The sequence below is a fragment of the Eschscholzia californica genome, unplaced genomic scaffold (assembly GCF_041429995.1).
Source record: "Eschscholzia californica isolate CP2 unplaced genomic scaffold, dmEscCali1.0.p SCAF_4, whole genome shotgun sequence".
Taxonomy (NCBI): Eukaryota; Viridiplantae; Streptophyta; class Magnoliopsida; order Ranunculales; family Papaveraceae; genus Eschscholzia; species Eschscholzia californica.
In genome coordinates, this window is record NW_028238461.1 from 39,001,446 (window position 1) to 39,016,943 (window position 15,498).

The 15,498-nt window shown below is 34.2% G+C and overlaps 1 pseudogene; it reads right to left on the reverse strand.

Annotated features, from left to right (window-relative positions):
* Window positions 1-450: 450 nt before the first annotated feature.
* Window positions 451-2,187, reverse strand: LOC147544574 (flavanone 3-dioxygenase 3 pseudogene; annotated as a pseudogene).
* Window positions 2,188-15,498: the final 13,311 nt, after the last annotated feature.

Here is a 15,498-nt window from a genome sequence, read left to right on the forward strand (position 1 = left end):
ATCTGGGTATTTTTGATAAAATAGGGGGCTAGACAAGAAACTGGTCACAAAGTTGGGGGCTATTTGGAAAATAACCCAAAATTATTTAGTTTTTAACTGAATAAAAATAAATATTTATGTTATTAACCAAACAAAATATAATTGTTTTATTGAATGGAAAAATATAATTGTTTGGTTTTCAACTAAACAAAATATAACTTGTATTTTCAACTTCAAAATTTCCTGATTTTAAAAATGAAATAAGATAATCATGAGCAATATATATTCCAATGCTCAACTACTAGTACGGAAAGATAAGAACAAAAGAAAAAGGGTCATTCGGCGTGTAACAAATTACTTTAACCAAACATAATATCACCGTCACAACATATATAAATGATCGTCATACACATGCAGAGACAAATGATAGAAGACAGAAGAAATAAATTAATACCACTTAAAACTAACCAATCAAGCATCCATTGTTTTGAGCTTTAGTGTATCAATGAAGCTACTCCCATTAGCTATATCATTGGTGGCAAGAAATTTAAGAAAATCTCTAAAGCTACTTCCTTTATATCCTTTTGGATGTTCTTCATCCACCAATTCTTTGGCAGTTTCCATATTTTCATCCATGCCTAAACTATGAAGACTAGCAATAGATATTCTCATCTTCTCATTACTCAAAGTAGCTCTATGAACAACACTCTTGTATATGCCATTGCTTAGTACCTCAAGATGATCACCAACATTAACTTGTAAAGCTCCATGAACCTCTGGAATGAGTCTCCATTCGTTTTCACCCGTCCCTTTTACTTGAAGGCCCGTATGAGATTGGAGAAGGATAGTTATGCAAGTATAGTCCGAATGTGGTGGCAAGCCCAAAACACGATCGGGTTGAGGACATGGAGGGTAACAGTTTATTGTCATGACTTGCATTCCGTCTTTGAGTTTGTTGGTTATGTATGACGGGCTTAACCCTAAGCTTTCTGTGATAGTTGCAGTTATTTCAATGGCTAATTTTCGTACCTCCTCAGCATAATTTCCCATTTTTTCTCTATAGATGTTAGAAGACTGTTTGTTAATTATGTGAAGAAATGAGCATTGAAATAATAGTTTACTATATAGTATAATACGATCGTGGATAAATTTATCGGCTCACGTTTATCTCAAAAAGAAAATTTAAGATGTCAACAACTGTGGGTAGAATAGACTAAGGCTAGTCAGCGGCATTCTAAGGAGAAATAGATAGCATGAGAAGGTATTACTTGCTCCTCTGTACAATTTTATCCCAAAATTCATCTTACTACAAGTAAGACAATTAAGAGTTCAAGCGGTTATTTTGAACAAGCAAGAAGAGCCGACCTTATACATTCACCTAGGTCATTTATAGCCTATTTCATTTATGTAGATACAAACAAGATCCATTTACTCGGCCCATACTAAATTTATAAAAACAACAAAAACAAGAATTGAATTAGAATACTCCAAAATTTTGTTCATAACAAAGGTGGATGAGATGAATCAAGCCCAAATGAGACCAATATTATCTACCTTGAGATGCTATAAATGAAGGAAAAGAAAAGAAAAAGATTTATATTGGAGAATAGTACATACTTGTAATTTGGTGGATTTGTAGGCCAAGAATCAATCCATTCGGACAACGGATGCGCGTAATGTTTGAGAAAAACCCTCCAAAATTGGATTCTATCTAATCCGTCTTTCAGACCGGTTCCATATCTTACTGGCTTGTATACGTCATTCGACATAAATTCTTCTTTCTTCTCTTTTGGCAAGTGGAAAAAACCCGAAGCTGCCTCTAAAGCTCCATCTAGAACCGCTTGAGAAATCCCATGATTAATTATCTGCAAGAAGAATACAAGAAAGTATAACTCGTAATTCGATCTCCTTTCCATTTAATTAAGTTTGTAATATAAGATGTAAATTTTGCCCCAAACGGAAAAACAAAAACAAAGAATGTTGGCAGCTTGCCTGGAAGAAGCCCATTTGTCGACAAGCTCTACCAATATCATTTATTACAAGAGATCTTTCACGAGCCAGGTCGACAATAGGGACCTTGCAGGTCTCGGCATTTTCACTTGGTCGTTGGGAAGCAGGCATTACGTAACAATCAGGAACGTAAGATAATCCTCTCTCTTGTGCACTATTACCGATTGTAAAATTTTTTTTATCTTCCATCTCCAGTGTCTCAACAAATTAAATCTCCTTCTCTCTCTCTCTCTCTGTACCCCAAACAAGAACACAAAGGTGTGGGATTTTGAAATGAAACCTTTCTTGGTGAATATGAGAATTTATAGGGAAAAGAAAGAAGATGGAAGTACTCATGACATAAATTCTTGAGCAAGTTGAAAGAGAGTATTGATTGGAAATCTGGCCTGTTCAAAACCAAATATAAACTTTTCCATGAATTTCTACTAATTGCATATGCTTTCATTTATAACAATCTGTCTTTTCATGGCAAATCCATAATGACTACTTTACATTGAATCTATTCTAAATACATAGAACACCTGAGCCTCCATAGAGCACATATGTTAGCTGGTTTGCTCTATTATTTGGTTTGTTATGGATTAGCTTCACTATTAAGATATCCAAATAGGTTGCCATACCCTAGCTAGAAAAACTAGGGTTTCTACAACCATGGTACTTGGAAACTCCTTCTGGTATTCACTTCCTAGTACTCAGACTCCACATTTATTATTAAGGAGATTGTTACAATCACTTAGAATTTGATTTAGCCTTACCCTTAAAGGCATTGCCTATACAAGTATCTTGAATTTTGAATCACAGGATTCTCATAAAATAATTAACAAAGTATGTGGTTATTAAGAAGCATTTTTCATTTAGAGAGAATTCGTACATGACATAAGATTTTTAACAACTTGTTTTGTAGGTTTATGGGTGAGAGAGGGAAGAGTCTTGATGGGGACTCAAGATAAGTCCAAAGATATACTTTTCCATAAATCTGCATGCAAATCTAGTAAATTTAACACTAAATCCCACCCTTTGCAGTTTCTCTGCATTATTTTATTGGTTTTGTCGAACTTATGACTTGCGCTCCGTCAGCAACCCAAGTTACCAAGTGTCTGATTAAGATCTCTCTGAGAGAGAAGAGATATTCAAGTCAAAGAGTAAAGAAGTGGTCAAGGAGTAACTAACTTACCTAATCTGAAATAGATTTATCAAGGAATAGTTATGGGCACCTCTGCACACAGGAGTGTTTCACACTAGTTCTTGAGTTCTTGTTAAACAGAAATAGTTAGTTAATGTTGGTGTAATTTGTAACTAACTTTTGATTAGTTACTTTCTCTCTCTAAGACTTTTATAAGTAGAGATTGCTTGTATTGTTTCTTAATCAATGAAAAACCAATACTTTTCAATCTCTTTCTAATTGTAATTGTGGTGGGACATAATTTCTCTTTCAAGAGAATTCTGGATTGGTATTCTAGAATCTTCGGATTCTGCTTTTGAGAAACCACAAGACTTTCCTGAAGCTTTGTACAATATTTCTTTTTCCACTTGCTTCTTCTAGTGGGTTTTGAATTATTTCAGGGTTTCAAGTGGTGGTTTTGGTTGAGGTAGTCTCCTGGCAGTTGTTCACTAATAGGCACGTATGTTTTTGGGCGATCGTGTGTATGGTCGCAGGTTGGCGGAAAGGCTGCTAGTCTTGAGAAATTTTATGAGGCAGTTTTTACTACAGCCGTGAAGATTACAATATGGAGAGTATACTTACCAATTGTATCTCGTAATTTTTTACTCTGAAGTTTTAACTTTGTTTCTCATTATGTAAACTCTGATATATTATAAATAATAAAATGTTCATAGTTTGAAAAAAATTCTACTCCTATGTTTCATGTCTAAATAAGAACACAATAGTTCGAGATAATTATGAGTTGAAAAAATAGACAAAAAATTGACGAGAGTGAGTATTGATCCTGTGACCTAATTCTTGTTGTATCAAATGTTAACCAATGAAACTTTTTTTTTTTGAATAATGATAGGAAACGAGAAAAACTAGACAACCTCTGGACATACAACATTTGCGGCTTTCCGTGATTCGTTGTTTAGTAGATTAGAATCATCAAAAACACGAATCATAGAAAATCACATAGGATGTATCATGTATGTCCAAAATCTGTCTAGATTTTCTTGTTCCGTATCATTATTCTTTTTCTTTTGAATAATTTTAGACTGTCAAATTATTAGATTTAAATTCTTGAGGGATTCTATCACATCCCTCAAACACTCTCCTGTTCAGGACTGTCATATGTCTGTATATAAACAAATAGTTATAGCGTTTTTAAGGATCTAATACTGTCTGAAAAGTGGTTTGTTTCTTTAACCGACATCACCCACGGTTTTGGAATTAAACTCAAAAAGCTGTCAGGAAGATACTACAAAATTTCAGTCTAATGTGGTTACCATATTGAGTGGCTGCCACTTGTAGGTAAATATATATTATAAAAGAACGTCACCACTCACAACGACCACATTTAAATATTGAGCGATTCCCTCCTCAACAAACTTACTAGTCGCATTCCTATCTGAACTAATTGCACTACTTGCATGGTGATATCTCCTTGAACTACCAACAATTTTCTTAACTTAGATCTGCCTTCATTGCATTGATTGTAGTCTTTATATCTCATCTGGTTTCTATTTTATTTTGCATTTGTTTTTCTCTCTTTGTTAAGTTCCTTAATCGATTGATTTATTGAGGATTAGGGGGCAGGGACGGATCCAGGATTTTTATTTAGGGGGTGCGAATTTATATATTTAAACAAAATTTTTATTTGCAAACACGGTAATTAACAAAATATTTATATTTATTAATTATATTAATAAATCAACGATTACAAACACAATTGGCCAATACGAGAGTATATATTTTGAAATGTTCGTATAATCGACTCATTGTCAATTTCACTAAAAACTTCTCTTTCAATAAAGACTACTAAATTAGCACTCAGCAACGGATCACTCGTCTTGTTTCTTAAACCTGTTTTAATTAGCATCATAGCATCAAAAACTCTCTCAACGAAGACATATGCAACCGGCAAAATTAGTGCTAAAGTGATAAACAAATAAGCTAAATGATATATTTTATCTCTCTTAGTTTCCACCAATATTCTAGCAAGAGTTTCAATCCCATCTAAATTTGAGAAATCATCATTCTGCCTCATTACGTAAATGTAATCATCAAGCTGAGAACTAAGTAACATAATGTCAAGAGTCAAGACTATTGGAATATGAGAGATAAAATTCAGTAAGGCGCATCAACTTACTTTTGTCGAAAATGACAAAATCTTTAGATGAACTCAAACGCGTCGAAAATAGAAGGTATATAAATTGAATTTTATAAGATTTATGGTAGACGAATTGAAGCTTGTAGGATTTATGAAAGATGAATTAAAGTTTGTAGAATTTATGGTAGATAAGTTGAATTTTATATGGTTTAGAGTAGTTGAATTGAATTTTAAGTAACTTAAGATAGCTGAATTGAATATTTTCGAGTTAAAAAGTTAAAATACTTCAAATTGATTATATATAGTGGGACTCGACCTCAAAACCTCAAGCTCCCACTCGTCCACAACTCAATATCACAACCACTAAGCTCTAATTGATGTCATTTATACACGGCTGGATATATTTATATAGGAACAAACCCATATATATCAAAAAAAGAACTTAAACTGCTCGTAGAGAGAGAGATTCGAACTAGTGCGCTCGAGGTAAGAACCTCCCACTTACCTACTGTTTAACCACTAAGCCAACGGCTCCTTGGTGTCATTATACTGTATCCGACAATAAATATTCCTATACGTATACATATATATAGAAAAGAATTACTACTACTAATACTTTTTTTCGGGCGGATCAAGGGGGTGCGGCCGCACCCCCTCGCACCCCCATGGATCCGCCCCTGTTAGGGGGTTCAACCCCACTCTTAGAGATAACTTGTTTCCTCTTCTTCCTTGTTCTTTCTTCAGTTTTTTTGTAAACGTTGTTTTAGCCGGATGAACTTCTCCATGCATCCTTGACTTGGCCAACCCTCATCAGGGCCGCGCTTGAGAAATCAGGGGCCCTGTGCGAAATTTGAATCTGGGTATATCGTACGATAAAAAAATTAAAAGTAAAAATGAACAGAATGCAAGATCATTGATCAATAGTTTGATGAAAACCATAGATGTGAAGATAGTAGTGATCATTGGAAAAACTTTCAAATTTAAAATTTCATATTCATAGAAAATCTAGTCGAAAAATCTCCAATCACTTTGTGAGCAAAAAAATATGTTTATTATATCTTTAAATTATAAGTTCATAACTACAAATGAATCCATGTAATGTAGAGCTTTATATAATATCATATTTCTTTGTACAAGGTATAATTTAGAATATAAAGGCGATTTCTGGTATGTTTTGTATCACAATTTACACATATATTTTACACGTTCTTGGAATTATTTTTAAACTTTTAGATTTTTTTTTTTTGAAAGGAGATCTTTCTTTATTAAAGCATTTCAAAATATGAAAGATAAAGTTCTCAAAATGACACAATAGTTAAGAAAAAGTGTAACAGAGCAAAAACAAAGATGTGTTTAACAATTGTATCCTAGAAATCCGAAAAAATAAAGAGGCAAAGGAAAGGGTTCGAACCTGCGTCACTTGTATGAAGCTGAAGCACCTTACCAGCTGAGCTAAGTGATAGTTTAACAAGTTTGGGAAGGAGAAGATATCTGAGTAAAACCCAACTTGGATAGTAGACGTTGGAATTGATATAAACCAAGAGTTCTGGTGAAGATATTAGCTACTTAATCAACAAAATGCAGGTAATGAGTTTATATGAGACCCTTAAGTTTTTCATAAACAAAGTGACAATCAAGCTCGGTGTGCTTCGCTCGTTCATAAAAGACCGGGTTTACAATAATATGCATAGCCACTTTGTTGTCACAAAAAATGAAAATGTTGTTGAAATGGAAATGCGGAGATCATGAAATAGGTATTCTAACCATTGGAGCTCCGCCATAATAGAGGCGATTAGCGCGGTGTTGTGCCGACCTCTACAGAAGATCGAAAAATAGTTGGATGTTTCTAAAAACACCAAGACAACAGAATGCTACCAAGCATTGTGGAAAAAAACAGTCGTGGAACGATGGGTAACAGGGAGACTTGCCCAATAACAGTGAGTAAAACCCGAAAGAGTCAGAGAACTAACTGAAGAAAGGAGAATCCCATAATCATGTGGAATGCAGTAGCAACATCCATATGAACAGACCTGAGATGTTATATTAATTCACTTTAATAGTTCACAGAGAAAGAAATGATCGGTCGAGTGACAGTAACATAGAGAAGGTGCCCTATTAGACGACGAAAAAGTTTGATCGTCCAAAAAGAGATTATTTCTAGGTAGAAGTTTTAAGAGTTGTTCCATAGGAAAGGAACTATGTTTGTCAATAAGTGGGACCAGATCGCGTAAAATATCTAGTGTACTTCCGTTGACAGCGGAAAATTCCCTTGGGGGGTCGGGAAATCTTAAGGGCAAAGAAGTATTGAAGATGACCCAGATTTTAAGAGAAAAATGTTTCTCGAGATGAAGCCAAAGGGAATGACTTTTCTTAGTATCATTATCGGTGATAATGATATTATCAACGTTGACAATGATAAAGATAGACTTCGAACCGCAGAAAACAAAAAAGAGAGTGGTCGAAGGAAGATGGAGTGAAGTCGTCATCCCGTAATTTAGAAGAAAATTTGGCGAACCATTGAAGAAAGGTCTGTTTCAAACCAGAAAGATATTTGTTCAAGCAGCAAACAATATTGTCATAAGTTTTACTGAAACTGGACAAGATGATTATATAAACCGCCACATCCAAGTCACGTTGAAGGGAAAACGCTATTCTCATCTAACTGAAGCAGAGGGCGTGCCATAATTGAATCAAGGGATAATAAGACACGGCTTGTGGCCAGTTGGCTACATGGGTAAAAGTGTCATGATAGACAACACACACTCTATTTAGATAAAGTCTTTGGCAACAAGCCATAACTTATGACTTTCGATTAAACATTTGATATTGTAAACCCATTAACAACCAATGGGATTCTTGCAATGAGTCAAGGGAGTTGAAGTCCAAATATTGTTGGCCTCGAATGCAGAAATTTTTATAGACATGCATGCCAGGTAGGAGAAGCGAAAGCGATTTTGTAAGACTTGGGTTCATCCGTTGTGAGGAAGGGTCAATGAGACGAGTTGAAATTTGTGAAAGCAATATAATCAACTAACAGACAGGGAGTCCCTGAAAGGGAAGATTCAGAACTCAGAAGAATATAATAAGCCAAATAGCCTGAATGGTGGCTTTTCCGAATAAAGTGAAAAGCGATTTGCTCAAAAGTGAGTAGATGTTTAGGCCATGAGGAACCATAACAAGAGGAATGCAAAGCGGGTTTCTCGTTTAGGTTATCCAACGACTCAGAAGAAGGTGGAGAATCCTCTGAAACATACGCAAGCGGGGAGATAACTTTTGGTTACTCACGACTAAGAGTGGACGAATTGTGGAACCCCGCAGAAGAAGACGGGGTAGACCCAACTAAGGTAGACAAACAGGAAAACGGTAGGGATAATTAATATGATCGTCCAAAATATGCACATTAAAGGGAGGTAAAATTGTGATTCTAAAAAATCAAGAGAAACTTCGAAAAAAGAAATTATTCTCAAAGAAGTAGACATTACGTGAGTCATATAAAGTCTTTCGCTCGAGATCATAAATGGTGTAGCGCTTTTCGCCAATAGGGTACCTAACGAATATGCCCGATTTCGCTTGTTTATCAATTTTGTTCGTAACATGAACGTTGTGGGTAAAACAAAGCCAACCAAACACTTAAAAAAGTTAACAGTCAGGCAGGGTACCGTATAAGATCTCATGAGGCGACTTATCGGAAATGAGAGGGGTAAGAGTTTAAGACATCCACCCCAAAAGGAAAGGGCGAGGTTTGATTGAAAACGTAAAGCACGAGCAACATCGAGTAACTGGCGATGTTTGCGATCAACAACTCCATGAATACAAACACAAAATGTTGGTGGCCAATGTCATTTGATTGAAACCGGGATTGAAGTTCCTTTGTGAGAAAATTAGTTCTGTTATCAAAACGAAATGTCTGAATAGGGTAAGTGTTTAGAATGTCCAAATTAGAAGATATATATTTAACGGATGTCTAATAATGTTTAATGGTGAAGTTGAAGAAAAAATCCAAATAAGACTTGGTTTCAGACCTGGAAATAGCGTTTATTTGATAGAGATGGAAATGGTCCCCACATATCAGCATGTACTAATTGAAAAGGAAAAGTATTAACAGAAATACTGTTATTACAATGTAATTTTGTTTGTTTTGTCATGGGAAAGCAATACATTTATCTGAATGATTGAAGAAAATAAAACTAACACACTGGAAAGATAACATAAACGACCTAAACTAGGATGACCAAGGCCACGATGTCAAACATCGAGCGACTTATTGAAAGCAAGTGTCGGAAAAGTGTTATGTAAGTAGTAGCACACCTATCTTCATCAGTCTGACCAATTAGATGGTTCATCCAGACTGCTTGAAAAACACAACGACTGGGGTTAAAAGTGACATAAAAATTATGAGATTTATTCAATTGACTAAAATGTGATAGACATTTTCAACGTAGATAGAGTTAGAAAAACTACTTTACCACAGGGGCGTGGCTGAGATTTTGAAGGCCCTGTGCCAAATTTCAAAGAGGCCTCTTATACGATAAATAAAACTAATAAATCTCATCAAATAATGAGCAAAATTGATATTAAACTGATAACTTGTCCAAACCCAAAATATATTGAACTAAAAAACAAAAACTAATAGAAAATAAACAAAAAACACTACAATCTTTGCATTTTATGTGTTTTTCTGAAACAATTTTTACTTGAAATTTTTTTCTCCTTGCGTTTTTTGAAGCAAAATCATCAATTAAGTCTTCGTAATCAATCTGGTCCAAAAATTCACTTTCGATAATGAGAAGAGCTAATCCATTTAGTCTATCCTGTGACATAGTCGATCTCAAATATGATTTCAATTTTTTTTAACTTTGAGAAGGTCCTTTTTATTGATGCAACTGTGACCGGTATCGTCAATAAAATCCTATAAGCAATACTAGTAGCTAGAAAACAATTCAGTTTCTTCAAGAAATTCAATATGCAACTAGATTTCTTAACTTCACCAGGCAAAATATATTGCAAGAGTCTTAGCTCTATAAATAATTCATCTCCTTCAACATCAAAATGTTCCCCATTTCTCAAATTATTTGAAAGATTATCGCAAAATGCTTTTTTAATTCACCATCACAATAACCACTCAACTTTTCCAGTCTCAACAAAAACATGAAGATCTTCTCATATTCTTTGTATTGGTCGAATCTTCTCTCTAATGAACCAATATCTTGATCTGCTAAGAAAATCAAATAATGAACTCTGAAATATTCTTCACCTGATTGTGAAACTAGTTCTAATGATCCATTACCAATCTCGTCAAAATGTCTTTTCCAACGAATGTCACACCTCTCGGGAAATACATCATCAACTTCCATTTCAGTTGTAAGTCTCTTAGCATCGACCATGACCTCTTCAAATCCAGATTCTCTGTATTGCTTAAAGTAAAGTGGCAATTAAGCCTCTTACTAGTTAAATGACGACATCAATATGCATATCTTCTGATTACAAACTTTTGCTGACCTTGTTTAATGTAACCAATATCCTGTACCAAATAGTGGTGCCCAATAAAAACTCAAAATTGTTAAGCTCGTGCAGTAGAATTTGTTTCACTTTTAGTTTTAGTTTCTCTGTCACTTCTTCCTAATTCGAATAAAGCTCTCTGATTTGTTCAGGTTGTGTTATAATTGTTTTGACACTTTCATCACGACTTTCCCAACGTGTCGTTGACAATGATTTTAGAGTAACTCCTAGATTATCCTTTAAAATTTTCCAACGCTTTGTAGAATTTGCAAACAACGTATAGATTCGTTGTATAACTCCAAAGAAATCCTTAGCTTTATCATAACAGTTTGCTACATCAGAAAGAGTTAAGTTAAGACTATGACAACCACATGGAGTATAAAATGTTTTAGGGTTAATATCTAAGAGTATTTTTTGTACCCCTTGCTTGCACCATTTGATATTTGATTCATTATCATATCCTTGCCCTCTCACATCATCTATATCAAGATCAAAAGTCTTTAAGGCAGTTTGTAGCTCTTCAAATAATCTGACTCCAGATGTATTGTTCACATTAAAAAATTCTAGAAAATATTCTTGTACCTTTACAGGAGTAGCACTCATATCCGCACATCTTATGACCAAAGTCATCTGCTTTTGGTGATTACTATCAGGAGTGCAATCGAGAATGATTGAAAAGTATTTAGCTTCTCTTACCTTTTTAAGAATTGCATTTCTGACTTCAGACGTCAACATTTGTATTAACTCATTTTGAATTACCTTACTGAAATAGTGACATCGAATTTCATTATTCTTAATCCGACGAAGATGTTCCTCCATAATTGGGTCATGTTCTGCAAGCATCTCAACAAGACCCATAAAGTTTTCGTTGCTTTTTTCACCAATTTTTTGTGTTCTTCTACAAAATGCTAGAGAATACTTGGCAAGATATTTTACTATTGAAATTAACCTTCACAATAATAATCTCCAATGTTCTTTCTCCTTTCTAATTACATCTTGCACAACTTCGTTTATTACCTGGCTTGTTTTGAATCGAATTTGTGTCTCAATGGAAAGAGTCATATTAACAATGTGTTCAATGCTAATTTCATGTTCTTTAAGCCTCACAGTAAGATGTCTCCAATCTCTGTATCCTTCATTTGCTAATTTATTTATCAAATGTCCTTTCTTGAACAATTTACAACAAAAACAGAAAACATTATCTGCACCTTTTGAGTACGGAAGCCAATTTCGATGATGTTTTTCTCTATTTGATAAGTGTCTAGTGTGGAATTCTGAACAAAAGTGTCTTTTTGTACTATCATTGGGACCATCAGTTATTGATAGATCTCTTACAGGACCTTTTCAATTAGTAGGTCTCTTTATTTTGCATCTAAAGTATCCCAAAGTTTTGGATCATATATATTTTCGGATATTCGATCATTTTCTTTTTCATGAGATTCATCAGGAGCACCATCAACTAAAATTTCATCATTTAAGTGTTCATCACTAAAGTAACTATAACGACTCTTACTATGGTCTATGTCACCGTTAAATTCATTACCATTGCTATCATTTTCATTTTGTGCACAATCTTCATTATTCTGTTCAGGTACTAACTCTCCAACTAGATTTGGTTGTTCTTTAACAACAAATCTATCAAGAGTTCCTCTTTGTGACGGTATCATTTGTTGACCTTTTGCTTTTGTTTGACGTTAGGAATACCCTGGTTTTTGTTTCTTTGGTGCCATATTGACTAAACTGTATATAGAGAATATACTAATTAGGACTCATTTGTCAACAAAACATAATATATGTTGTTTATTGTGCGAAAAAAGTTGAGACAATTTTAAATAAGTGAATAATAAATGACATATATTTAGAAGAAAAAAAGTTTTAATAAAATTGGGGAACAAAATGAGTAGAATACATTACGGGAGGTTGAAAATCTCGGAGATGATGTTGTCTTCCTTTAATTTCTCTCTATATAATGAACTTTGTAAATTTAGATTTGGTATAGATTGTGATTGGATAGTACCATAGAAGAGAGAAAAAAAGTGAAAAAGAGAAGAAATCTGAGATTGAAATTAAACTTAGTAGATATTGTCTATTTATAAATGTTAATTTGGATGAGAGAGAGAGGGAGTTAAAGAGAAAGTCAATAAACTCAAAAGTCTGGTAGCCTACTTAATAGGCTTGTAATTCCCTATTCAATTCTTGAGCAATAATACCGTTTTTTTAATAAATCAATAATACCGTTAGAGAGAGAAAATCATTAATATCTCACTTTCCTTTACTCACGGGTCGCACAACTCCCACCCGTACAAGGTACAAAACAACTTTTTTCTTTTTTTAAGAAAGTGCCCTGTTTTGGTGAATTCAGGCTATAGTTATTTGTTGGGTATTTTTTTACTACTGGAATATAGAATGGGCCCCTGGGTAAAGGTGGGCCCTGTGCCATCGCGCCGGTGGCACCCTTTTACCCATGACTGCTTTACCAACATGTTGAACTATAAAGTTGTTCCCAGTAGGAATTTGAAGATAATGGGAAGGGGAACAGTTTGATAAGAAATAAATACACTCAATAAGGGACAAACGTGGTTAAAATCACGACTATCAACAATCTATGAAACAGGAAGTGTTAAAAAATTACGTGACAGTACAGTAATTGTAGAAAAATGAGGATTGGAGAAGGCTCAGGAATAAGAGACATGATTTTATCATAGTCTTCTCTAGAATTAGTCAGAGAGGGACAAGAGCTCAAAGTAGAAGGGCCACAAATCGCCATAGATCGATAAGTACGTTGGGAACGACTAAGTCTACCGTGGAGAATCAAACAAAGGGTGACCGATTTTCTTACGATGGTAAAAAAACACAACGGTCAATAGTATGACCTGTTATTAATAATCATCGCAGTAAGGACGAGGTTTCTTACCTCGGTAAGAGGGAATTGAAGGTTGTGACAGGGAAGAAGTTGTCAGTTTGGTAGTAAGAGTTGGATAATCAAAGGGAGCATCAACAGTGATATGCTGTTGTTTTTCTTTTTATTCTTTTTCTTCTTGCGTAATCAAATTATACACCCTTTCAAAATGGGCAATGGGTCAAGAAGTAAAATATTACGTTGCTAAACAGTCGAAAAAAATGATCAGAAGGCTTTTGAGAAATTTAGTGATACAGATAGTGTTAACATAATTAAGCATAAAATACTCAAGGAGGGTTGTGGGTCTAGAAGGAAATTACTACTCTGAACAGTAGAAAGAGCGATCAAGAAGGCATTCGAGAAATTCAATGATATGGACAGTGTTAACATATTCAAGCATTACCTTACAACACCACAAAACACAAGGGTGTGGAGGCATTACTATGTCTTGTTCATCCTAGAAGGACTTTAGTTTCAAAAAATAAGAGGTAATAGTCAAAGTACCTTTGCAAAGTGCAGCGATGTTCTTACGAATCTGGAACATGTACGGGTTCTTTGACTGAGCATTATGTTCCTTAAGAAATTGCGATCTACAAATAGTAAGGAAACTGCACATTACTCTTCCGAATTTTAGGGTACACGAAATTTATGTTTTGACTAGAAACCATAACGTTACAACGTGTCCATAAAGCAGCTGCAGTAGGACCCGTGGGCTTTAGTAGAAAGCCATCACCTTGTTTATTCTTAACGACTAGGATCATGGTCATGCAACGAACCCATAGGGCATAATAATCTCCAGAGCTAAGGAGTAAACCACGAAAGTCGGGTAATCCAATTAATGAATATGGTAAGCCTCAGATATGGCCAAGGTCGAAGCATTCATCTCTATTGTAGAAAACACATTAGAGACATCGTGTCAGAAGGAATCATAGTTTCATAAGTCATGACTGATCAATGCAATTAGATGAAAAAGAGAAATTTAATCATACAATTTATTTCTTTATAGCTGATTGTCATTAAGAACATGATAAGTTTTTCTTCAACATCTACATGTTTATTATGCATAAGTATCTCTTAAATGAGAAGACAACACAATAAACGCATGTTTATGCATTTTTAATAATTGATACATCACTATAGATGGACATCTCTATGAACATTTTGCTATTGAACAAACAAACACATAAATTTTGACGAATGTTGGGAATACGAACTTTGTTAGGTTTGAATCATATGAGTAACAATAATGTAAAAAAAAAAAAATATTTCATCTTCTTTAATGAAATGTAGAATATCCGCATTTGATACCACACCGCCAAAATTTAATAAATCTAGAAAGGAGAAGAATATAAAATCATAAGCAACACAAACATTCGTTAAAATTGAAATGAAAATCTAAATGTCATGAAAGAAAAAAGGTAATAAAGATAAAATTCTAGTTTATGACACTAAATGTAATAAGAATCTCATGTAAACAAAGCTTAAAGAATAAAAAAAGACAACTAAATAATTACTAAACTATATCTCAACTCTATGAATGTTTCCCTAGTTCGTTAAAAAAGACTACTTTATCATATACGTCTTCTTGCATCATGAAAGTCTTTCGCAATTCGATATTCTTATAAAGTATGATCATAACAGCAACATAAATTTTTTTGTACCAGGTATGATCTTCATTGCATTATGATCTTAAACATTCATTAACAGAATAAGTTTTGGCTTCATACACCTTTAAGTTCGTGTCCGGTTTTCTTTATACAAATTTCTCTATCAACTTTGGATCCTTCAATCAATATGAGAGAACATTATTCAGAGTAATTCATAGTATTTCGTACTTACTTTTTTTTTTGCTAA